General features: G+C 42.2%; 2 long non-coding RNA genes across 3 annotated transcripts in view; both read left to right on the top strand.

Moving 5' to 3' along the window:
• The window catches only part of LOC137845375 (uncharacterized), a 91,094-nt gene that overhangs the window by 45,717 nt on the left and 20,915 nt on the right, over positions 1–24,462 (top strand). The window contains exon 3 of the long non-coding RNA XR_011090196.1: positions 21,353–21,546. This is a non-coding gene — a long non-coding RNA (uncharacterized lncRNA). The remainder of the gene's footprint in view (positions 1–21,352; positions 21,547–24,462) is intronic.
• Positions 14,318–16,666, top strand: LOC137845384 (uncharacterized). Of its 2 annotated transcripts, none has more exons than XR_011090202.1 (3): positions 14,318–14,715; positions 14,844–14,965; positions 16,541–16,666. It is a non-coding gene; the product is annotated as an uncharacterized lncRNA (long non-coding RNA). The 2 variants fall into 2 exon arrangements; XR_011090201.1 differs by lacking the exon at positions 16,541–16,666 and adding an exon at positions 16,111–16,493 and having other exon boundaries at positions 14,320–14,715.

Here is a 24,462-nt window from a genome sequence, read left to right as displayed (position 1 = left end):
AAAAGAGCATCGAGATCCATAGTGATAAATGCAATTGGATTTCATCATTGCCCATCTGATCTTTCTAGGACTTTCTTCGTTCAGAGCCATCCCCCAGCACTAAACTTTCTTTGGTGGCCACTGGCATAGGGCTGCCTTGCATGAGGACCCTGCTGTTCCAGTACCTACAGGTCAAATGAAATCAAGGCTTTGACTTGGGTCCCCTTAGGCTGCACTTGCAGGAGGCCAGCAGCGCCTTCCAAGGATGCCCCATGTTGCCAGGCCCGGTTCTGCAGCTGGCACAGAATCCTCTTCTGGCAGGCTTTTAGGAGGCTTTTGCTGGCGGCACTTTTTACCAGTCACCTTTGTGGCTGCTCCTGCTCCCACCGAGGTTATTCTGTGATTCTGTGATATAATGCGTGTTATTCAAGTAGTTACTGACCCTTATGTCTTTTGTGACAAATACAGGTTCTTTAAGATTTATTCAGCATCTGGTTCTTTCTTCTGACTTGACAAATGGCTTTGCTGTGGAATGAGCTTTCTAATTCAATAAGTTCATAATTTTGTGATTAAGGAATTGACTAAATAATCAGATTTTTCTTTGTCAAAAGGAAAATAAAAAACTCTTCCAACTCCACCGTGTATTAATTTGCTTAAAATAGACAACACAAGATGTGTCAGGAGCCTGGTAGGGGAAATGATGGAGTCCTGTGGTGATGTGGATTTACAACCATGCATATTTTGAGGGTTGGTGGCAGAGTGAACCTCAGCGAGCTTATTTTGTCATTCTTTTCATGGTGGGCAGTGATGAAAACCACCTTCTTCTTGTCTCCTTAACAGCTTGAACATCATTATGTTAGCTGACCTGCCAGGGCTAAGCAAAGCTTGTTAGTTTGAGCTTGTCATTACAGTTTTCCTTCTGCTAAATAAAACTTACCATCTTTTTCCTGTATTATCAGAATTTTATTGGCACGGGACTTCCCATATCTAGCAACTTGATTATAAACATTGAGCCCATACCATCCATACTGCTCACAGCTCTCTGGAAAGTTGCTTTGAAATATATTTTCCCATCTAATTGTACCTCTGGTGCTTGAACAGAACCCACCTTTACTTATAATTCAGGATGGTTACTTAGATTCTGAGTCACATACTCTTAAGGTGATCTAAATCAGACAAATCCCCAGTTTTTGACACAGTTATTGTCATAGTGATGCTAAATTCTAGCTAAAACTTAAAATATTAGGAAGGATCTGACAGGTAGAAGCCTTGCTGTGTTGTGTACAGAAACCATGTGCAATTGTGCCTCTGCATCTCAGCAAAGCAAACACAAGGCTTCTTTTATCTAGCCTGTATTAGGGATGTTTACATAGTGCAGGAATGGGAAAACATCCTGGTCAAATCTGGGTGCTGCTAGGAAGGTAAGGCTCTAGGAGGAACGTTCTGGATATAGTGGGCCTGAGCTGGGCTGGCTTAAGAACAGCATTTCCTGAAATCAGAGAATCATGGCATGGTTTGGGTTGGAAGGGGCATTAAAACTCATCTAATTCCACCCCCTTGCCAGGGGCGAGGATACCTTCCACTACAGAAGGTTGCTCAAAGCCCCATCCAACCTGGGCTTGAATAAATGACTTTGCTCTTTGTCTTCTCCACTGATGGATCCAAACTTATGGCTCATATCCAGTAAGATACCAAAGTGTTCTGCAGGGAATCTGGGGACCTCTTGGTTGGGACACCAAGTTTTGGCACTTAGATTGGGAGAATGTTAGAATGCATCCAGAACATCATGTCTGTGATTCCCAGTTCCCCTTCTGTGAAGTGATAACATTTTTCAACCGCTCACAATAACATTGTAAAGATAAATGTTATTTCAGGGTTATGTACTCTTGTAATCTTATTGCAAATCTACTTTTCTGGAAGCGCTACTGCGTTGAGCCAAGCAGTTATGAGGAGCTTACGTTATCCTTTCCTCTGAAGGACCTTTCTCCCCAGGACAGCTCTATCCTTTACTTTTATGGACCAGTCCTGCTTGCTTCAAAAGCTCTAAGAACTGCAGTGCTCGTATTACCTTCGTTTGATTACTCCCTCGAATGAACTTCTTGCTGCTGTACAATTTAATCAATTTCCCAGGGTCATGATTTACAAGGTAAATAATGAAGATAAGAAGTCCTCAAAAATGCTTTCTTTACCATCCCCAAATATACTGCTTCCCAGAGAGGCTCCTTCTTTATTTAGAAGCAAGACTTCAAAAACCGAGATGATTTGTCTTCACTTTGTCAGCAGCCTACAATAAAAACCGCTCGTTAGATCTTTACCAAACTAGCTGCAGATTTTTAATGTGCTTTTTAGAAGCCTGTAGCAAAATGCGAACTTGAGAAAGAACCAACTTCTTAGGACTGCGATGGGTGGAAGGTCAACCACAGCCCTTTGCTTGGTACTCAGAGCACAGCACAGGCTCAGTCCTTGTCTCACACAGTGCGTCGCCCAGGTAAATGATCTGTGGGTTTCAGGAGCTCGGCGAGGCTTGGTGGAGAGCTTCAGGACTGTGGCAGTTTCAGGAACCACTGAATCCTCGATGAATCGTGGCAAGCTGAGTTTGGCTGTTGTCAGAGCTGACTTGTTTCCATCAGCCAGCCCTTGGCTTTTCCATGGATACAGAGAACATCCAGCGTACGTATGGCTAATTGCAAAACTTCAAGGGTATCTCTAGTGTAATGGGCCAGTTCGTCATCTGCTCAATGCACAGACCTTATATGCAATTGAGGTAGCTCCCAGCTGCTTTCTGGTCCCAAGATTTAGGTCTGTGCATCTGAAACCTCCATGGGTTGACTTAAGGTTCATTTAGTTGTGAGGGTAAGCCTCCAAAGCAGACTCTGGAATATAATAGCCTAAGAAAATCAGCTCAGTGACTGGACATCAAGTACCTAATTGCTAGCACTTGAGCTCACTGATGCTAGAGTGCTTTCCTGTTGTAACAAGGTTTTTGCCACGTGATGTAGTGATTTTTCAGCATGGGATCTCAAGGCTGTTTGAGAGCCCTGTGAAAGGTAACTAAGAAAACCAAGCTGATCAGTAGCAAACAGAACTTTGTCACCAGTTGCCCATAGCACGTGGCTGAAACACAGGGCTGGAAAATCAAAAGCACAGCGCTGGCAATTTCGTCTTCCTGTTTGCAAAATAAAAGGGGAACAACTTGGTTGCAACAGAGGGCTTACGAGACAGTTAAGACATCACCAACATAAGGTTTGGGCATGACAGCCAATTCCTTTCAGTACAGTTAGCAGGAAAGGCATCTTTCTCATTCATCTTTCCCATAGCAGAGGAAAAAAAGTCTTATTTTTAGCTTTACTATTTCTGGCTGAAGATTTTTGAGACGGCATAAATGGACTTTTATATCATTTCAATATAATGTGGAGTAAGGAGCTTTAGCAGATCAACACTTTGAAAAGCTAAGGCAATTGCATGTGTGCTGTTTGAGTCTTAAGTTTGCAAGGTGGCATATGAATAACTCTGATAAATACAAATTGATTTAAATTTCCCAGAAGAAAAAAGCTGTCTAGGACCAGTCACATCTGAAATAGGAGGTTTGTAAAAATCAAGTTAGAGTTGAGTATCGTTTTATTCCCGTCTCCTCCCTATCAATTTCATTCGTCTCTTCAGCGAGGATTGTCAGTAACCTTGGCAACTCTGTGTTTGTTTTCTCTTCTCCTTTTCTCCTCAGACAACTGAAAATGCCTTTGTTGGTGGAGATGTAAAGCTGGAGTCCCAACCACGCTGCATTGAAGGAGGAGGAGGGGGATGGAGAGGAAAAGGCTTAGAATGCTTTTTCTAATGTAGATTTTATATACCTATAAAGGAAAGCTTAGGAGTGTCTGAGACAGCTTAGATGTGATTGTAATGTTTTAAACAGGGTAATTCCGGCACTATATCTTGCTGTATGGGATCTTCTAATTCCCTCAAATTTGCCAGTGAAATAAAATCCCGTGCTAAAAAGCCTGATAAGCTGAGACACGCACAGATTGTGACTATCAGAGGTGGGAGTTCAGGTCCCTTCCATCGGAAGCCACCTGGAAAGGCAAGTGCCCAATGAATTGCGTGAAGCTGAGACCCTGGAGTTTCTGGACAGTTCCAACATCAGCTGAACTCCTTTTGCTGGCACGTCCATGTATATCCTGAGGACTTCCAGCAGCAGCACACTGACTGCTGATCGTGGCCTTCAGTGATTTAGCTCATCGAAGGTGCAAAAAATGTGTTGTAAACCTGGCCTTGATGCTGTGTGCTAGGCAAATACCAGCTTGAGTACCTAGATGAAGTGCTTATGCCAAGCACTTATGCAAAGGTCATACTTCTGACATGTTTTTAGCTTCCAGGCTTGTTTATGGGAAATGACACAACTTGATGATAAATCCTTTTGCCTGTCAGCAAGCTGCGGTGCTGGGCCAGGTTCTGGGGGGAAGCAGTGTCAGAGGCTTTGTAACTTAGCTTCTGTGACTTGTAAAAACAGTTTATTTTTGAGCATTCTAGTAGACAGAATGTGAGTTTTACAGAACTCACACAACACATTTCATACAAGGGCTGAAGGAATGTAAGGAAATTGTTTTCACCTTCATTTTCCAGGATCTAGGTGCTGCGTAGCGTGGCTGTGGGTGGTGTTCCCCTTTTTATCCGGTTAGACCAGATACGTTGTAAGTACCAGATACTTGGTTTTTAAACGACGATCCTGTGCTTTGCAATCACAAATCCTCTGCTGTGTTGTTCTGTAGTTATGATACATTAATTAGCTTAAAAATTTGTACACTGTTGAAGGACTCGGCTAAAAGGTTAAGTTTGTCGATTAGGAAAAAAGTCATGGAAATTTGTTTTATTGGAGCAGGGGAAGGAAGGGAAAATGATTTCTGTGTATCTGATAATGGAAAACATTATGGTCATTTATTTTAGTTTCTGTAATTGAATTTCAAAGCCTTCAAGTTTAGGTGTGCGCTCTGCATATACATCCAATTCAGAGATGTTCTGTAATTCTCTCAACCACCCGTAATCAATTTTAGTGATTGTATAGATTTGTCTTTCCCAAAGTTGATTCTCAGACTGTAGTTGAAGAGCAAGCTCTAAACTAGTTAGAGCATTGACAAAAAGCTCACATAGATCATGCTTCTAATTGATGCTGACAGTGCCTGCCGAACAGGACTGTTGGGGAACGCAAACAGAACATCATTGCCTCCGTCCTGCACAGGCTGGGGAGGGTGACAGGCATGTTCCTGAATTGGAAATTCCTCATTTTCTTCTTAACCTCTTCCTAATCTGGGTGTATTTACCGAAACTCAGGAGACTCGAAACCAATCAACCGGACTAAATTCAAACCACGAAACTTTTGTCAAGTTGAGATTTAAAATTCAGTGCAATCTGCATTACCTCATTTCGTATTCGCCTTCAACCTTCAGATGAAATGTTCAGCTGGCTTTCCCAGGTAAAGCAACATAACACCATAGCAGTGACATAGGAAGGAAAGGAAAAGTATGCTTGGGTCCTGATCCTCCAAGGACTTACCTCTATTTGCCTTACAGCTACGTTGATGTCTCAAACAGAAGAATTACAGGCAGTTATGGCAGTGGGAGCTGCACAGATGAAGGCATCTGCTGAGGAAATGGAGTGTGTTTCTGAGCCCCATAGTTGCCATAGTGGTTGTTGGAGGGTGTGTGTTTGTATGTAAATTCATTAGAAATGTTGTCCTTCACTTTGGCAGAATGTTTTTGCACTGATAATCTTTAAGTAGTTAGAAATGTGGCGACGTCTGACTAGTTTTCCCTCTCTAAAAGTAAACCAATTATCCGTCCATGACAAGAATAGAAACAGAAGGTGGTAATTTCTTGCACTCTTTAATTGCCTCCCAAAGAGGATAAAACAGTTACTTAAAAAGATTGTGTCTTCATCTGTGGTGTTGAAATAGTCTTTTGAGGATAACTTAAAAGGACAGATGAAGATTCTTGGTTTGTTAAGGAAAGCCAGATCTAAATTAGCTACTGGCTTCAACAAAACTTGCCTATCATTAGGTATTCTCTCTGTCATATGAAACAGTGCAAACAGCAAGGGAATTAACGAATTGGTTCCAAAAAAGAAAAACAAAATGTAGGTAGCTGGTATTTCAGAAGCCATTAAGAAGTTTTTGCAATCAGAAAGGATGGCTCAATGGTCAGGCAGCAAGCCTGGGAGGTGGTCCACTCTGTAGGTGCCCCATGACCTTCCTGTGTGATCTCATGCCAAGAATTTAGGAACTCAGTCCTCAACTCTGTCTTTGTGAAGTGTGCCGTCATCAGGGATTTAATCTGGGGACAGATTTCTTTAGGGTACTTCTGTAGTCAAGAATATCTCCGTGCATCTTTCAAAGGGGGCCAAGGGGAGGTTTCACATTTAGGATTGTTTGGATCCAGTGTTACCTCTCATCCCTGTGGGAATCAAAGGAGTGGCCGAGGTCAAAATGCTTCACATATGATGATGGGATCATTCTTCTGTATTACACAGAGGTAAGAAATTGGTACTACAGGTAGCGTAGCATCCACTAGTCTTGCAGTTAAAGAATGCACCCAAATTGCAGACTGTTGCATTATTCTGATGAACTCAAATCTGAATTTTGCACCTGTGCACGCAGCCACAGGGTAGCCAAAAACTCTCCAACTCTTGTTGTTCCCCCCCCCCCAAGAGTTTAGTGTCTAAAAATGGGAAAAATGTGTGCTGTGGTTGTCTCCAGGAGCCGTCTAGCAGCTGTGATGGTGTTATGGAAATACCTACAGTCAATAAAGCGTCTACAAGCACCGTATAATTACAGCCTTCAATTGTGCAGGTGGTATGTCTTAAAATAAAAACATGGAGCAAAAAAATATTTTTTGTTGTTCTGGCTCCAAACAGTCCCTTGTACTAATTTCCCACTTGCGGTCCTTGCGCATGCCTCACGTGCATGCCATGAAAACTGTAATACTATGATTATATTTTCAAAAATACATCAGATGTTTTAAAGAGATGTTTTTAAACTTAAAAAATATTTTTCAACTAAACTGCAAATACAATTTCAAGCCAGCTCTAGTGAGAGCATCCAAAAAGTAGTCTCTAGGTGTTGTTTCCTGGTGGATGCTTAGTAATGTTTCCTTTCTAATAATGTCTAACACACACGAGGAAAAATAGTGTTGGAAACCCTCCGCTGCAGATGGAACACACATCAGCAAGGGAGCTCAGGGAAACAGCATAAAGTACACCAGTGAAAACACATTTTGCTGGTATAATTGTATTTCTGCAAGGATTTTTTCCAGTATAGAAATGTCTGAAAAAAAAAAAAAGAGCTACCACATCCAGGCAGCATTGTTAAGTCAACCTCCTGCAGCTGCCAGTCATGCTGATTGGATTTTTAAAATGAATAGGATGGCCACTTAAGAATTGTGGAGACCCCACAGCCGCACTCGAAGAACTTACCCACTATAGGTAATTTGTGTTCCTCATTAAGAAAAACCCCATGCTATTTCATCACTATTAGATTTATCACACTTATCACCTGCTGTGGTTGGATTTTTTCAATTTTCCATCTTTTTCTGAGCAAGTTGCATGCAGTTGGGTTAAGAAAAAGGACTAACAGAGGCCGTACAGCCAGAAAGTGCTGACTGGCAAACCGAGCTGTTGGGTGAATTTATTGCAGTAGATGCTGGGCGTCCTAAGGAACTTGTCAGTAATATTTTCTTGCTGCTGGGGAGCATTTAGTTAGAACCTTTGTGCTTTTGTCTTTTTATTTCCTGGTGCACCTGATTAACATGAGAACAGCGAGGCAGCCGGATTTGGAGAATCACACTGAAATGCAAAAATGTCCTAAATATGTTCTACTTTCAGCCTTTACACAGAAATATTTCGGTGTAATTACTGTGTCAAATGGTACTGATAAGTAGCGTTTAGTCAGCGTACAGAACAGAGCATGTGCCTTTTCGTGAATATTTGGGTTTTCTCTTCCCTTGATTCTATGTTTTTTTGGATAACCTATATGTTCTATAAAATGCTAGGGAATGTTTTGAAGCATGGCAAGCTTTACTCCACACTTGTCAAAACAAAGCAATTTCCATTTTATTATTCTTGCTGGTAACAACTCGCAGAAAGCATGTTTTGGGAAGGAAATCATATAAAAAAAGCTCGTTATTTGTTGCTTGTCAGGCAAGCCACTGAAGAGCCTCCCCTTCCAGTGCAGGCTGCCCAATTCTTGGTGCACCTGCACAGAAATCACAGCCCGGTAAAATGTTACTGGTTGGACTAGGAGAATTACTTTGACGTGTTCCCTTGTATATGGATTCTTTATATTTGACCTCATCGCTGTTTTCTCTCTGCAGAAGCAGGGAATTGATGCTTGAATTCCGATAGTTGTGAGGTTGGGTTATTTTTTTCCCCCAAAAGGGTTTCAGCCAGGATGTGCTTGTTACAGATTGCAGGAAGAAGAAGAGTGCACATCTTGCAGTTAGCATGTAAGATGGAGCGCTCTGCAATTTTTCTCAATTTTCCCTATGGAAATTATTTCATTTACTGAAATTGGGTGCTGTGAAAAAGATTTCCTGCGTTTCAATATCGCGAGCCTGGTGTGTTGCTTTGGAAGTAATGATTCAGCTCCTAAACAGGCTGAGAGCAAAACCATCTCGGGTCAGTGTGACCAAACTCAGGCTGGCCCAGGAAGGATTATTCCTAACTCACCACCTTCACACCAGGAGATTGGCACATCTGGTCTGTACTGGGGGGCTGCGTGCATGAAATGTGGAACTGTCCCAAATGGAGATATTATTTGGTGCATCTCTGTCTAGCACTCAGCACACAAGGATTCCTGGTAAGCATTGATGTCAAGCGCAAAGAACCTTTTGCAAGGAAAATCCAAAAAAGCATCTGCGTGTGAATTTTCTTTGTGTCAACCTTGAAATTCAACTTAATTTTGCTCATCTGGTGTAGTCTGTACTTGCATTACTACTGATAAAAGAGACTGTGTAAATGTCAGCTTTAGGATGTCTTAATTTACAGAGCTGCAATAGTTTGATCCTTGAAAAGGCTAACACGGCATCTCATTTTTACTTCAAATATGTCTGATTTGGGGATCACCTCAGATTAAATCTGCAGTTCATCAAACCACGTAAGGCTTGTACGTTACTTTCTAAGCAGTTTTTGCATCCAGAAAGCTGAACACACGCCAGGCAGCTCAGCAGTCTGCAGCAACAAGCTCGAGGGAAGTACGGGAATCAAAGAACCGTGTTGGCTTCTGTCACTTCACACAGTTGGCATGGGCTTGTGAAGCTTTCACAGGAGTCCTACAAGAGGGGCACAGGTTTAAAGACTGCAGAACTGGCTGTGGTGAGCTTTGTGGTTGTGGTCTTTTTTAAACTCTGGACAGCTGGAAGGACAGCTGAAGGTGGGGCACTAAGGGAAACCTCTTAGCTGAGGGGTGAAAAAGAGGAAAAGTTGCTGTTACACAAGGGAAGAACCACCACTGCCTTGGGGCTGGAACAGTTTCTGGGATGTCCTGCAGCTGGGAGAAGGCTGAAGGACCTAAACTCTGGCAGTAAATACATGGGAATGTGGGAAAGATACAAGGCCATAAGGTTTTTTATTGTTACTTATTTATTCCTTTGTGGACCTACTCCTTCCTTTATCTTTGCCTTGCCTCTAAATTGGGCATATTGAGCACAGATGAAGTTCAGGATATCCATTCCACTGGAAACTGATATTTTGAAGTATTTCTTGACCCAGATGATAATTGAATAATCAGAATTGGGGCTTGGAGTTGGATTTCAGTGACTTAGGTCCCTTCCAACCCAAACCCTCCTATGGTTCTATAATTCTGATTCTCTTCAAAGTGGCATGGGGAAGAAAACCAGAGGAACTACAGGGTGTGCACAGGAAAATTAAATGTGCTGAAACAATTGTGGTAGGCCTAAAACACTTGCCTGGCCATTCCCTGAAATTGATGGCAAAGTTTCATAAGTGAAATGTTCTAATTTTCCTGTTGTTTTAGCATTCTAAGGCAGATTGCAGCACAGCTCGAAGTTTTTTTCTCAGTGGAAATAGTGGAAAAAAAATATTAAACAGCGGTTCAGTGCCTGCTCTGAGATCACGGGCTCCTTTTCAGTGAGTGAAATGCATATTCTTCATGCCCTTGCAAATAGCTAGGGCTTTTGTTTGCTGAGCTTCTATCCAAACGGGATTGTGAGCGATGTGAAGGCGCAGCAGGATGCCGGCTTTGGGGCTGAGTCTGTCATTTAAAAAAAAAAAAAAAATTAAAAAGAAGTGTTATGACCGTACCTGCCTGGAGATGAACAAACAGTTGTTGGTACCAGGGGGAACTCTGACTTCTGCTGAACGGACAGTGCTGTTGGGGCTGGCTTGGTGCTTGTGGAGAGCCCCCAGTCCTTGCAGCATCCCCTCGGTGGTGGAAGCAGAACAGAAGGGGGAGCTCACAGTGCGCCTGGAGAGGAGGGCACCGGGGGCTCCACACTGCAGCCGCCTGAAGCAGAACTCACTTTCCTTTTAGATTAGCAGGGAAAATCTGTTCCCAGTCAGCTCCCATTAGTGCTTAAAGCCAGGAATGACCTGGATTTGAACTGGTGTCCTAAAGGGTAAAGGGCTCCGTGTCTCCTTGCCAAGCGGTTGCTCCCAGCACAGGGTGAAAACAAATCCCGACCTTCAGCCGTCAGCTGTAGCTTGTGGCTGCTCTGATGATGGATGGCAATTCAGAGATTTTGCTTTCCTCCCCACTCCTCCGGTACCTGTTGCACCCCATTCTTCCTCCAGCCATATAAACCCAGTTAAATCTTCTGAAAGGAGATGGTGAACTGGTAGATTTTAAACCGTGTAGAGCCAGAAGAGAAGAAACCAAGGTGGAGGTTCCCCTTCCACCCCTTTCTTTCCCCCACTGCACCACAGACAGAAACATCCTGAGCTTAATCTGCCTCTTCAAAGGAAGATTCAAAATGCAGCCCATCTCAAGCAGGCTATTTTCTTCTTCATTCTAAGCAGCTCCTAACATCTACAGCTGCTTTTGTATCAGATGCTTACTGCTCTCTTCGTCCTGGTATTTACGGCTATATTGTGCCTTCGGTTTTGTTACAAAATCCGTATTGACTTCAGTGGGCTTTGTATCAGAGAAGACATCAATTGCTATTTTCTACCCTTTGGCCTGAATTCTGTTAGACTTAAATTGATACCCACTCTGTATTCCTGGGGCAAAGGAGCTATAGGAGAAGTGAACAACAGGCCCTGCCACGCAGTGGAATTCCTGCTGAAGTTTTTGGGTTTTGTAGCAGACGTTTGTTGTGTGCTCAGTGTTCTCAGTGACTTCGGTAGGAGCTGTGCATGAATAATGAATGCAGAATATGGCCGCGGTGCCTAGTGAGGACTACCATCTGGTTCTGGCTAGCTGGCAATTTCTGATGGCTGTTTAGAGAAGAAAAAAGAAAGAGCCAACAGAACACTGGCTATTAATTAATGCGAGTGTTCCTGTCTCTGCTAGCAGTTTGTCTTCCAAGACCCCACCCGTTTCTGGTGTAACACTCCTATTGCGTATTCTCCAAAGGCTCCTTGGTGACCTCAGAAGAGCCAACATTTTCAAAAACAATCCTTCAACCAGTATAACCCCTTTGTCCTTTATTTTTGTAAATGCTATTACTGTAAAAGTCATAGCAAAAATAAATAAAAAGATTAGTTTTAGGGAACTCCTAGAGATTTCTAGCACTAAGAGTAGACGTCACAGTGTGTGCCAAGACTCCCTGTCATCGTTAGTTAAGGTGTGCAGGAGGCTTTCAGCAGGACCCATCGGGCATAAGCTCTTCATTTTCTTTTATTTTTGGGAAACCAAGTTTGGAATAATTAATCAAAGACTGATTTTAAAACTTTGAGCTGTCCTCACTTTCTACAAATGGTTATACTTCTACGTACATGGAGCTCTGTAAATTGTCTCCCTGTCCCTCCAGAAAAGATCTCTCCAGCTAACCAGGTATTCTAGCATTGTGCTCTCTCCTTTCCATCGCATGCTTTGCTGACTCGGGGCCAGCAAGAGGAGGCAGCCAAGTATGAGTGAGAATGCCTTCAGCAGCCTCAGATTCCAAGCTAAGGATTGCTGCCAAGGTGATTTATCCCTTACCTTATCTGCCCCATCCCTCTGCTGAAGACTGCTGTGCTGATAGCAGAGGGAGGCAGCGGAATGGGCAGTGTTATCTGCTCCTCAGCACCACAATTTATGCCTGCCAGTGTTAAGTGGCTACCTCTGTGGCTATGAACTGGGTTGGAGGCATACTGTCAGTGCTGCCACCACTTCTTCAACCACAGAAGTCTTGAAAGGACACCTGGAGTATTTGACGTGTTAGGCTAATTCTCAGTATCACCTGGGAAAGGAAACATTGTGGCACCTGGCACAAATTCTACCTGAGGAAAACTCTTGGACACAATAGAAACTTTATATTCTGTAGTTTAAAAAAGGTTGTACCACCAAAATTCACTTCTAAATTGCCTGTGGGCTTCCTTCCCCTCAAATTCATGTTCAGGCGCTGTGCTGGACTGCCTCAGTAATCGCAGAGGGCAGTGGGGAGGGCTCCTCTTCTCACCTGTTTCAAATCAATATAACGACCTTCTCTGAAGCTATAATTACATTGGTATAAGTCAGGGATACATCAAACCTCAGAATATTTGATTTGTCCTCAAGCTGAGGTGAGGACTCTGAAAGCATTTTTTTTTCCCTCCTGACCCTTTGCAATTGTAATTCAGTTTAAATCTGCAGGGATCGCTTTAAGATTACACCAGTAAAGGAGGTAGGTTAATATCCCTTCTGTCCTTGGCTTTACTGCAGACATTAGCAACAAGGGGCCTAATTAGTGTTTGGTTTTGCTGGTTATGGAGGTTGCTCCAAGAGAAACTGGACTGACACCACCAAGCTCATTAGACTTAAGTCTCGAACATTGTGTTTTCGTGTGAAAAAGAAAAGAAAAACTGAGCAAGAGGAAAGTCCAGGGAGTGCAAAGTACAATCCTCATTAGAGTAATTAGTGCAAGTCATTATTTCCTAGAAACCTCAAATGGCCACATTTATTCTAAAGAGATGCCAGGGGTATGGCTGCACCAGCTGCAGCATCTGCCTGTGGGAGGGGAGGAAGGGAGAGTGGTGTTTGCTGCCCACGTTTGCTTCCATCTTCTGGCTTAGGTGATATGTGATGCTATTAAGCTTAGTAGAGCTAATCCTCTTTTGTGGTACTAATTTCTTACCATTATCTTTATTTGGCTGCCAATTTCCCTTATGGTGTTCTTCTACTATCTTAATATTAGTGAGTAGCTTGGAGTATCTCTTGAGTTTCCTGTAGGAAAAAGTCTGCCTGGTTGGTGTCAATGCCCTTGTAAAGAAAAGGGATCACTGGTAGGGCTAAGAAAGTGTGTCTCCCAAATAAAACCTTTTGCTGTTAACAGCAGCTCTTATGAGCTACAGTATTTTGTGTTTATGAAATTCATCTCGGGCTTCCATGCAGAAGCTGCCTTCTGTTGCCTCAGTGAATATTAACAAGCAGCCTTGTTGGCAAACTGCTTACCTTGGGTGGCTAAAGGAGAAAAGGAGATACTGCGATAGAGAAGTAAGGTGATCTGCCAGCATGGATGGAGTGTGTTCCTAGGCTTTGGTTGCCATTCAGGTGATGTGGATGCGAGGTCACCCGTTGCAGCACCTCTGCTCCTTCAGAATGTGAGCACAGCCTTCAGGCCAGCACGTAACCGCTTGCTCTCGTCTTGGGCCCCAGTTCCACACAGACAGACCTTGTGTGTGACCGGGGCAGCAGTAGAAACAAGTCTGGTTGTAGTCGTTTTATTTAATAATAAGAGATCTTTATTGTAGAATCATTAAATTTGGAAAAGACCTCCAAGATCATCTCGTCCAACCATCCCCTACCACCAATGTCACCCACTAAACCACGTCCCCAAGCACCAGGCCCAGCCTTTCCTTGAGCGCCCCCAGGGACGGTGACTCTACCACCTCCCTGGGCAACCCGTCCCAGTGCCTGACTGCTCTTTCTGAGCAGCACTGTCTCCTCATTTCCAACCTGAACCTCCCCTGGCCCAACTTGAGGCCGTTCCCTCTGGTCCTGTCAGAGTTACCTGTGAGAAGAGGCCGCCCCCCAGCTCCCCCCAGCTCCTTTTCAGGCAGTTGCAGAGAGCAATGAGGTCTCCCCTGAGCCTCCTCTTCTCCAGACCAAACAACCCCAGTTCCCTCATTGTATTTGCACACAGCAGCCCTTATCTAATGCTTTTGCAGCCGTTTTGGCTAACATTTCTGTCCGTCTAAAGGCGGTGTATGGCTGGGGAGCGTGGCCAGACAACAGCGCTAGGCAGCTGCTCAGAGCCACTCGACAAAGGCCTCCAGATTGCAGTTCTTTCTTCAGGTCTTTTAAGTATTCTTTAGGAAGAATATGAGAGAGATTAAATTCTGTGCAATAAATGGAGGAGTGACTTTATGAAACTAACTTATTACTTGAAGCTTTTCTATGAAATTTTCTGGCCTCACCACTATTTTGTCCTTGGATTTAGTAGGCCTGTATCTGAGAGAGCCTGGCTGAGCCCGGGATCTCACACGTCTCTGCTTGGATCCTTGAAGAGCTCTCAATTTAAATATGTCAAACATGCTGAAGGCTTTACTTTTCTCATTTAAAAGCACAGGAAGTCTACACAATGAGTTTGATGCCACGCGGGGAGTCTGCAACTGAACGTAAGTATTCCGCGTTGCATCTCGGCTTTAACCTTCACGTTATACCTGTGGAAGCTGCTGGCCCATGCACAACTGAGTGGCTGGAATTGCTTTCACGTTAACTAGTCTGGCTCTTTTTTTTCTTCCAGACCAAGTGAACAAAAATCTCTAGAACTCCTCCTTATCAAACACCCAGTCCTTGTAAATAATTTATCTTTCCCAAAGGGTGAGGCATTAAATGGATCCCCTAGGTCCAAAGAATTTAGGCAAGGTAAGCAGGGCTGAGTGCTCGTGGAGATGAAATAGAATGCTTAAAAAGCTTCCCAAACTAAAAGGGCACTGGGAAATTATTTACTGTATTATTTATTAAAGGTACACTTCATTCTTCCTAGCAAACAAAAGTTATGTTTCTTAGATGTACAGCGCTTAAAGCTGAATCTTTTGTTCTTAAAATAAAGATGTGCTTAAACATTTTATCTAAAATATTTAGAACTTTGCTTCTACATCTGTTCAGACAGAGCTGTTGTCTGAAGAAAACTTTTAAAAAGTACATAAAATTGTTGTCCCTTCCCTTGGCTGCTTATTATAGGTTGTCTGCATGTGTACCTTCTTCTTGTAAGAATTGCTGTTTTCAGGCCAGAAACTTTTGGAAATGCAAAATCTGGAATATTACAGGAAGGAGGGAAGCAAATAAAGATTACTGAAATCTACCTTTCTTTCTAAACTTCTGAGAGGAGTGATAGAGTAGCACAAAGTGTTGTTTGTTTGATTGATTGTTTTTTCTTTCTTTGGGATAAGAATCTTCTTAATTTTCTTGCTACCAGCAATGAAATAAAATCACCAGCATTTTATTTACAGGTTCAGTTGTTGGCTTTACTGCAGACACAAAGTGAGAGGTTGATTTTCTTTATCTTCTGGATTTCTAACAGCCCTTATGCTTTCCTTATGGTAGAAAGGTGTCACATCCCAGTCTGTGCCTGGAGCTCCTCGATGTACACAATGCAAGAGTTAAAAAACAAACAAACAAAACAAAACAACCAAAAAAAAAACTTATATAAGAGGTTAAGCTTTTATTAAAGCCAAATATTATTTTTTTTTCCTTAAATTTTAAAAAATTGTTTGTTTTTCTTCATGGATCTTTTATTCCATCTTGTTGCAGTCATTTTATACTTTTCCTCTCTATCAATATAATTGAGTAATAGCTCTACTGTCAAAAGATTTCTTTTGGAATATTCTGAGAGTGTGCAGTACCCAGCACAGTGGTGAGAATGCACATCACAAGTAATTAATAACGCTATCAGCAGAGGGAGAAACAAATGACCTAAGCAATGCTAGTGATAATTACTGTTTTTAAACCTAATTTGTCAAACAGTATTTTCCCATGTGCTACCCTCTTAAAATCTTTCTTTGTTACAGAGAGGAACAGAGCCTGTAAATGCAATATGATTGCATTTGGAGAAGATCTAAGCGCTGTGTTTTGACCTGAAGATAAAATGTGTCAAATGAGACCTTTCAGCATAGAGATGCTGTGTGGTTTTAATGAAATCTGTCAGCTGCGTATGAATAGTTAACCTATCTTTCATTTTCTTAGCTTATTAAAATCATTAAAATACAGCAATAATTATGATACTTTCTGACTGGTGTATTTGTATCAACCCCAGGGATGTCAGTGTACCTAAAGAATGATTATGTTGTGGTGACATTGCAGGAGGTTAGCGGTGTTTTTTCACAACATCTGAACGTGAAGCTAGAGTTTTGTCATCCTTGCTGTCTGTCTGTCATGTAGGATCTAACCTATAGAACCCAAAGTGTTTATTTTTTCTAAATATTTTTTATTTTTCATTAGAAATTGAAAATGAGTTCACCCTGTATTCCAAACTGCACAGCTGCTTCTGAGAATCGATCCTCCGTCCCTGGAGTCAAACTGACAAGCGTGGTTGTCCCTGTGAATCTCAGAGGTTTGAAGGGAAGGTGAGGGGCTGGAATATTACCTCAGCAAAGACCTGATCTTTTAAATCAGTGTTTTCACTTCCTTGCAATGATAATACGCTATTTATTCTTTTTATTCAGCCAGTAGATATCTTTATGCATGCTTTCTCCCTGAAGTTCTAACAAAAGAAGTGAGAATCCTGATAAGCAGGAGCAGAGCTCTAACTTCTGATTCAACTCACATGTATTCGTAGAGGCTCTTTCAAAAATACCAGCTTTGGTGGTGAATTCTGTGGGTTGCTGCCTGTGGTTTGTACTGACTGAAACAGATCTAGAACGAAGGGACACTGCTGCAGCAACAAAATGATTTTCAGATTTAGTTCTTAAGGCGTTTTTCTACCCAACTCAGAGAGATCATTGACATGAGCATAACTGAGCTAATTTCTGTAGGCTGAAGGTATGCAGCCTTTCATGGAAATCACTAGAAAGATCACAATTAGCTTCATATTAAACCCCAAAAGAGTGCTTTTGTTCCAAAGTTGCTCTTTGATCCTGTGCTTGCCAGCCAGGGAGCCTGGTGTCAAAGAATTTAACTTACAGATCCGCGTGTCCTGAAGACACAGGGAGGGAGGGACAGCAGAGAGAGTTCAAATGAGCAGCCTGTCCAGCTCTGTCTCAGGATTTCTAAGCATTGGCAAAGTAATCAGTATAATTCTTCCTCAGCACAGATTATGCTGTAAAAGCAAGAAAACAAGCATCATTGATTTGCTTTTGTAATAAGATGACAAGTTTGTAATGATCGCTATTTTCAGAGATTAAAGAAAAGCACTTTTCACTTTTCTGACGTTATGTCAATATCTTTCTCCAGCTGTTTTGAGCACCTTGATAGCTTTTCCTCTCAAAATCTGTTCTTGAGAAAGATAAGGGAAAAGCTAGATGTGCCATTAAAACGGTGTCGCATCTCTGTTCTAAATTCTTCTGTGTTTGACTGAAAAAACTAGCAGTATGAAATACTCTTATCAAACCCAAATGGGTCAGGAGCCTGCTACACTTCAGCCAGCTTGCCTGATCCTTCGTGGTTCATGTGTTTGTTTTGCAGAGGTTGGGCAGTATGCAAGGCAATTTGTTTTAGGTTGATAGATGGGACATTTTAGCATCACTGCCTTGTGAGAATTTTTGTAATATTCTTGAAAGGTAAGTAAAAATTTCATTTTACAACAAGCACTGAGGCATGGAGAGGCTGATGTGACTTGGTCACAGCCATGTAAGTAAACTGCAGTCTGAGAAAAAACAACGGGTTCAGTGAAGTCATGAAATGGTTTCTGTATAGGTAGCGCTAAACAGACGAGGACTCTGAGAAAGAGATGACTTACAGGGTATGACAAAGACCTGTAAAATCATGAATAACATGGAGAAATCGAATAGCAAATGAGTTCAGTCCTACTTACAACATAAAGGTGCTCAAGGGGGAGTTGAATGGGAAAAGTGCAGAACTGTTTTTCCTCATTGCGTGATTTAACTGTGGATTTCTCTGCCATGGGATATTGTGGATGACAAACTTCTACAAGAGTTAAAAAAAAGCAATCAGACAATATTGGTGGGGAGGAAGAGGAAAATCTGTCAAAGGTTATTTAGCCTAAAATCTGTTGCTCTAATTAGTGCTGAGAGCTGACCACTGCAAACTGTGAGTGCCTTACAGGGATGCGCTGTTCTGGCTTTGCCTTACTGTGTTCCTAGCAGTGGGCCTTCTTCTAGTTCAGTAAAGCCCTTCTTAATTTTTTTATGGTTGGTATAACAGAAGAATTGAAATCTTGATGGAGGGTTGTGTATGCAGGGGCTGCAGATTCCTATAACAGCAGTGTCTTTACCCAAGTCTGTTTCTTCACCAATTTAATCCTTCAATCTTCTCTCTCAAAGCTATGGACGAAGCTTAAAGATGGAGCAGCTGGAATCTGTGTGAGCTGCCAAACTCGTGCTCTCAGAAGCATAGCTTTTCACCATTCATTTTTGAAACAGCAGCATTTATGAAGGGATACATACCTTGAATTGGCTCAGCGTGAATCCTGAAGCTGATATGAAACGGAAATACCAAAGCTTCCCAGTTCCAGCAAAGCTGCTGAAATATAATGTTATAGACAAGATTAATGTGATACCACGAGCTTATTCTGAATGTGTATGTGGTCAGGTCAGGGTGATCTATGGGCCCTTGAAATGAGGCAGCTCCAACCTCAGGAAAATTTCTCTTCTGTCCCTTGTTTTCATTTTAAATGAATGAGTAGGAGGAGGATGACTGGAGATGCTGTCTCTCACCGTGCTGGCTTTGTTTGAACGTATCAGGGTAGCTTCTAAGAGGATGTAGCAACTGGTCAAAAGGGAGAAAGGTCAAGGAGAGAAATACTGGGGAAGCTGTAATCAAAATTTCTGTGTTTTCTTGGGTTTGAAATTAGGGCTCAAATCTTGTGAATGGAAAAAGGATTTAATGGTCTGTACATGGAGAGTAAACCACATCAGCATCTAACGTTTTATTGATGTGCTTCCTGTACAGTTTAAATGATTTAAAAGTGGTCTTGAACTTGCTCTCGAAGCTAATCCCTGACACGCTTCTTTTACCAAGATTCTTTGTAATGAAATGAGACGGAATATTCTCGTTGACTTCAGCAGAATCAAGTTAACTGATCATAACAGCAATTGGTTTTGAACAGCCACTTATGAAGTCTGTCTGAACTATTCATAAGGCTGTGTTTGGGTTCCTAAACCACTGACTGCAGGCATCATGTTTTCATATGAGATTTAGCTTTCTAAAATAGGTTTCTTGTGGTTGAGGAGAAATCCTTGAGACTGCAGTCCTTTAAATTTCACTAAGTAAAGCAAACAGAACTGCAGATTTAATATCTTCTAAGATATTTTCATTTTTTAAGGTCGTCATATACTTTTTTTTTTTTTTTCCCGGTGGAAGGAAAAACAGAGGACAGAACTTTGCATGCTGGAGAAGGGCCGCACTACAGATGGTTTCCAGCAATACACAGGACAGAAAGAATGGGAGAGACTTCCCGAGAGCCTGGCATAAAGGAATCGAGCACAAGGCTGGCTGAAGCAAGTACTAAAACTTCTTTCATTAACAGTGTGCTCACTAAAACGGTTACGTGCCTTTTGAAGAAATATAACAGCAAGAAATGCAGAGCTGTCGAAGAACATTTTATTTTTACCAGACTGCAAGCAGGTCCCACCAGGCACTTGTTTACCCTGGGGCTTAATGGGCAGGAGTGTGAAAAAGGAGCTGTTTAAAAATAACCGTGCACATTAAGAACGGCACCAAGATGAAGCGACGCTTCATACATCAGCTGTTCTCCAGGATTTTGTTTGCTGTAGGGGTACTGAGATGAAAACGATTCGGGACTAACACAAACTGAACATAAAAACTGCTACAAGGAGAAGAGGCTCGTTCCATTGAAGGTGTTCAAGCTATTAAATTTGTAGCAGTGTGATATGATGCAGAAATTAGAAAACTACTGTAAACTTCAGTCCTGACTCAGTCTCTGAGCCACTGGGTGCCCTTACCTGCTCCGTGGATGGCTTTCTGCAGAGCGAGGTCGTTCCTCCCAGATGAATTTTGTGTTTTTTGGATGCGATAAATGCAGTGGCGATAGCTCTTCCCTGACTGAGCACCACCCAACTCATTCGGGACACTGCAGAAAATTCGTCTTCTGAAGTTAGGCAACCTTTAGCGTCATCGTCCTTGCTGAGGAAATGATCTATTGAAGTGTCTCAATTAAGGCAGCTTCCCAAACTCGGGACATCTGGCTCTGCAAATCCCAAGCTCCTCAGATTTCCTTTTCATGTTCACTCAAGTTAGTGGCTCTGTGCAAATCAAAGCTTCCTCTCCTTGCTAAGGGAGCAGATGTGGGGCATGTTACACATCCAAACCTGAAAATGGAGTTTCTCATCGGTTGTGGCACAATATTGTGAGACATTGCTTTGGTGAACTCTGCCCAGTTTTGGTTTTTGAACTGCTGAGAGCCTGGAACAATCTGATACTGCAAAATGTTTAGTAATAATAAAAGGCTAGCGTGTACCAAAGCAATTTGTAATCAGCTGGTTGGAGTTTTCATACGTATCGGGCATGTAAATGCTAGCGACACTTTCAGGATTAGGTAATCTTTAGCCCTTTTTGGTGGGTAATGGTTCACATTATTTGTTCCTATTTTTGTGCATGTGCTGTTCACTAATGCAGACTCGCCTGTTTGTTTTTTTGGGTCTGTTTCTGGTCTGACACTCACAATTGCCCTGTCAGTAGCTTTACTCTGGATACGCATTTATGGAAGCGAACTCTGGACTGGATTCACAACAAAAATTGCTGCTGCAAATACTGGAGCTGATCTCTTAGTTCCTTTTATCCCAACTGCAAAGGACACAAATCCTTCTTGTCCTTTGCTTTTCCCTCATCCTATATTCTGCAGTAAAGTTCTGTGAATTTGGGGAATTTAGTTGAAATTCAGGCATTTGTTTTGTGTTCATGTCACACGTTGTTTCTGCCACAGTTGCTCTCCTTCCCCCCTCAGTGAGTAGCAAACTAAATAAAAGGAGCTTGTGTGAGATTTGGCTCGGCAGGCTGAGCTCTGTCTGGGTGCCAAACATCTTAAAGCCACAGAAACCCACGGGCGAGCCAGGAGCTGGAGCTGCTCTGGCTTCTGCGAGGTCCCGACTTCACCATTTCTTTTTTCTTCCATAGGGCTTTTAACTCTTAGTGAGAATGAAACGAAGAGGATCTAACCAGCGAGGCTCTTTGCACACCTGGAACTGGAGGAGACAATATTGCCTTGGTTGAGTTGGGTACTACTGCACAGCAGGCAAGGTGGTGGAAAGGAAGCTGTGAGTGGGATTCAGCTGCAGATTGAAGACTCTGCTGATTAAATCTACACACAGGTGTGTTTTGTGTGAGTGCACCTTCCACCAGTCTGTCCCCATGGTTCTTTCTAAGATACACTGAGAACATCTATGGCAGGTTTTGCTTTGCATAACATCAGAGTGTGTTGTTGAAGCAATAGTCAGCAGTTTAAAAGTCATCTGTGCTGGAGTTCAGTGTGTACGTTCAACTTTCAGGAGCCCCACTCACTCCAAATTCTGTTGGGGCACCAGCTTCAAAGTGAGTCAGGTTCTTTGGAAAATGTCACGCAGTATCTCTGATCTCTTTCCACTGCCTCGCTGGTACCAGCTGGGAGCTTCTCCTGGCTCTGGTGTTGGCCATGTTTGCTGGGTTCTGTTCTGCTGGTGCCACAGGTTGCCCAGTGTTTGAGCAAACAAGTCAGCTGCTCCACGTTTCAGCTTCTGCAATGCACCCTGACTCGCCAGCTGTGGGAAAGAGTGCCTGAACCGATGTCAGCATCTCTTGCTGCTGAAAGGAATTACCCTTTGCTGTTCAAAATGTAAACAAATGTAAACAAATAGGCTCATGCTGAAGTTCTTGAAGATGCCTGAAATGCACCGGTGTCCCCTTATGGGAAACCAACCCAATTCAGCAAGCATCCGTGAAGAGTTCCTTCTCTATAACATAAGTCATCTTGCAAGTCTTTTTAAAGGCTGGACTCGTCCCTTCCTCTTTTCTTTAATAACTCCAGTTGGCTTTGTAAGGAGAGGGGCCATGTGGCAATGGAAAAAGATGCAGTAAAACTGGCAGCAGTTTCTGGCTTTTCTACAGTTTGTAGCCTTGGGCGAGTCAATTGCTGCTTCTGCTTTATATATATACATATGGAAAATAAACACAGCCTGCATAATGCCCGTTGCTGGCTCTGGATTTTCATAACAGGCCAGGCACAGATTTTCCTGGTACTTCCCAGAACCTTTTTCCACCAAAAAAGAGGGGAAAAAAAAAACTTCTGAACTCTGCTGGAACATGAACCTGTGATATTTAGAGCACTTTGCCTTATCTCGAGCTTAGTGTAAGTAATGACTGTGATGTTATCATCTGGGTTTGGAGATTAAATATTTTCATTATGTCTGGATTCTTTTCCACTCCTAAGAGCATTGCTGTAGTGCTGTTCACTAAGCATAATCACTTGGCTGTTGATGTTTATTAAAAACAAACAAACAATCAAAGCCCCTTCCTTTTCTAACATTGTTAGCTCACGTTACCGTTTTTCTCCTGCAGTGACAATAGGGAGAATTGCATTTAATTGAAGCGATGCAAAGCAGGGGAAAAAAAATAAATCTGATTCTGCTCAGCAAAGAAAAAGATTCAGAAGAGAGTAGATGGTTGGAGAGGGGGAGAATAAATAATAGGGGAAGAAAAAGCCCCATCATCTTGCATATGCTGTAAGGAAATATTTGGGAATAGGCGTGTGGACAGCAGTCTTGCTCCTTAGTAAGGCTTTAAGGGGAGCGACACTTGTATTGATCCTCCTTGTGTACTGCCTGCATTAGTATTCTGTGCCCACACCAGCCCGGTCATCGTCAGCTCGGCATGCTAATTAGTACTGTCCCTCTTTTTTCTCTTCCTCCCCCCATCTCTTCCCTTCCCCTTTGCTTTCCAATTCGACCATCCACTTCTATCAGTGATGTATGGTTTATATCTTCCTAGCCATTATGCTGATGACCCAGGGCAGTGCCTGCCACTTTTGATAAACTGTCAGATTATTTTTGGAACGTCCACATATGCTTTTCTGGAGGTACAATTTAGCGCTATGATAATCTACTAAATTGCTTTCTGTGCTATGCCAACTCTCACTTCTGCTGCTCTTTTTAAGGTTTACATTGCCAGAGAGAAAGCGTGCCTAGAAAATTTTAGGTAGCGCTGCACCCCAAAGACGAGACAGTATTCTGTGCTCATCTCTTATGAAGTACAGGATTAAATACCTTTTCTTTTTTCTTTTTTTCTTTTTTTTTTTTTTTTTTTTTCATTCTGTAGTGTGTATGCAGAGTGTAAAATTACTGGAATAGCACATGCTCATTTTTTACCTTAAAAAGTCTGTAATATTGAGCTCTCTCTAAGTTTACAACCTAATAAATTGACAGCATTACAGCATTACAACATGAGAAAGACTACCCAGCATAACTTTTATGTGAATAATTAGTGCATTTACTGCTCCTGAAAAAAAATAAAGAAAAAATGTGGTTAAAGGTTGAGGTAACTGCATATTGACAAGGGCTGGGTGTAAAATTGGAAAATAAATAAATAACCATTTTGCTGGATTTGATGTGGAGTTAGGACAGCTCTGGGGGCAATACTGCAGTTGAACTCGTTGAAATCTTTCACGCTTTTGGGATGCTACTGTTATTGGCATTGCTACTATCAGAATTAGAGTTGTGGTACCTAGTGAGATGGGGAGGCAAATGATTCATTGTTCTGTGGAATTCTTCTAGAGGCTTTTTGGGGAGAAGATTGGGAAAGCATGATGAGTAGAGGTGTGAAGGGGGGCTCAGGGAAGGATCATCACTTAGTATTTCCTCCTCAATAAGAAGACGAGTCTAGACCAACACTAGATTGTATAAGCAGGGTTGTACAAACCTTTTGGTTTGGGGTTATTCCTTATTTGGGAAAAGTTCATCTTACTGGAACAAATGTACAAATTCTATAATACACTTCTTTCCACTCATTTTTTTGTACAGAGCATGCAAATGTCTTGAAAGACTTTTTTATTTTAATAGCACTATGCATAAACTTTCATTTGGCTCATTTTGGGAAAAATATGACTGACCTAAATAGAAAAACTATCTTTGATCTTGCAGAGATTGAACTGTTAGCAAAAATTAATAACTGAAAAATGAACACATGTGGCATCCCTCCAGAGAATAAAATGTATCTTTGAATCAAAGAATCTCAATGCTTGAGAGGCCAACTTCTCA

Source organism: Anas acuta, chromosome 27 (genome assembly GCF_963932015.1).
Source record: "Anas acuta chromosome 27, bAnaAcu1.1, whole genome shotgun sequence".
In the NCBI taxonomy this organism is placed as follows: Eukaryota; Metazoa; Chordata; class Aves; order Anseriformes; family Anatidae; genus Anas; species Anas acuta.
Note: the sequence above shows the minus strand (reverse complement) of the source record. Positions and strands in the feature narration are given on the sequence as shown.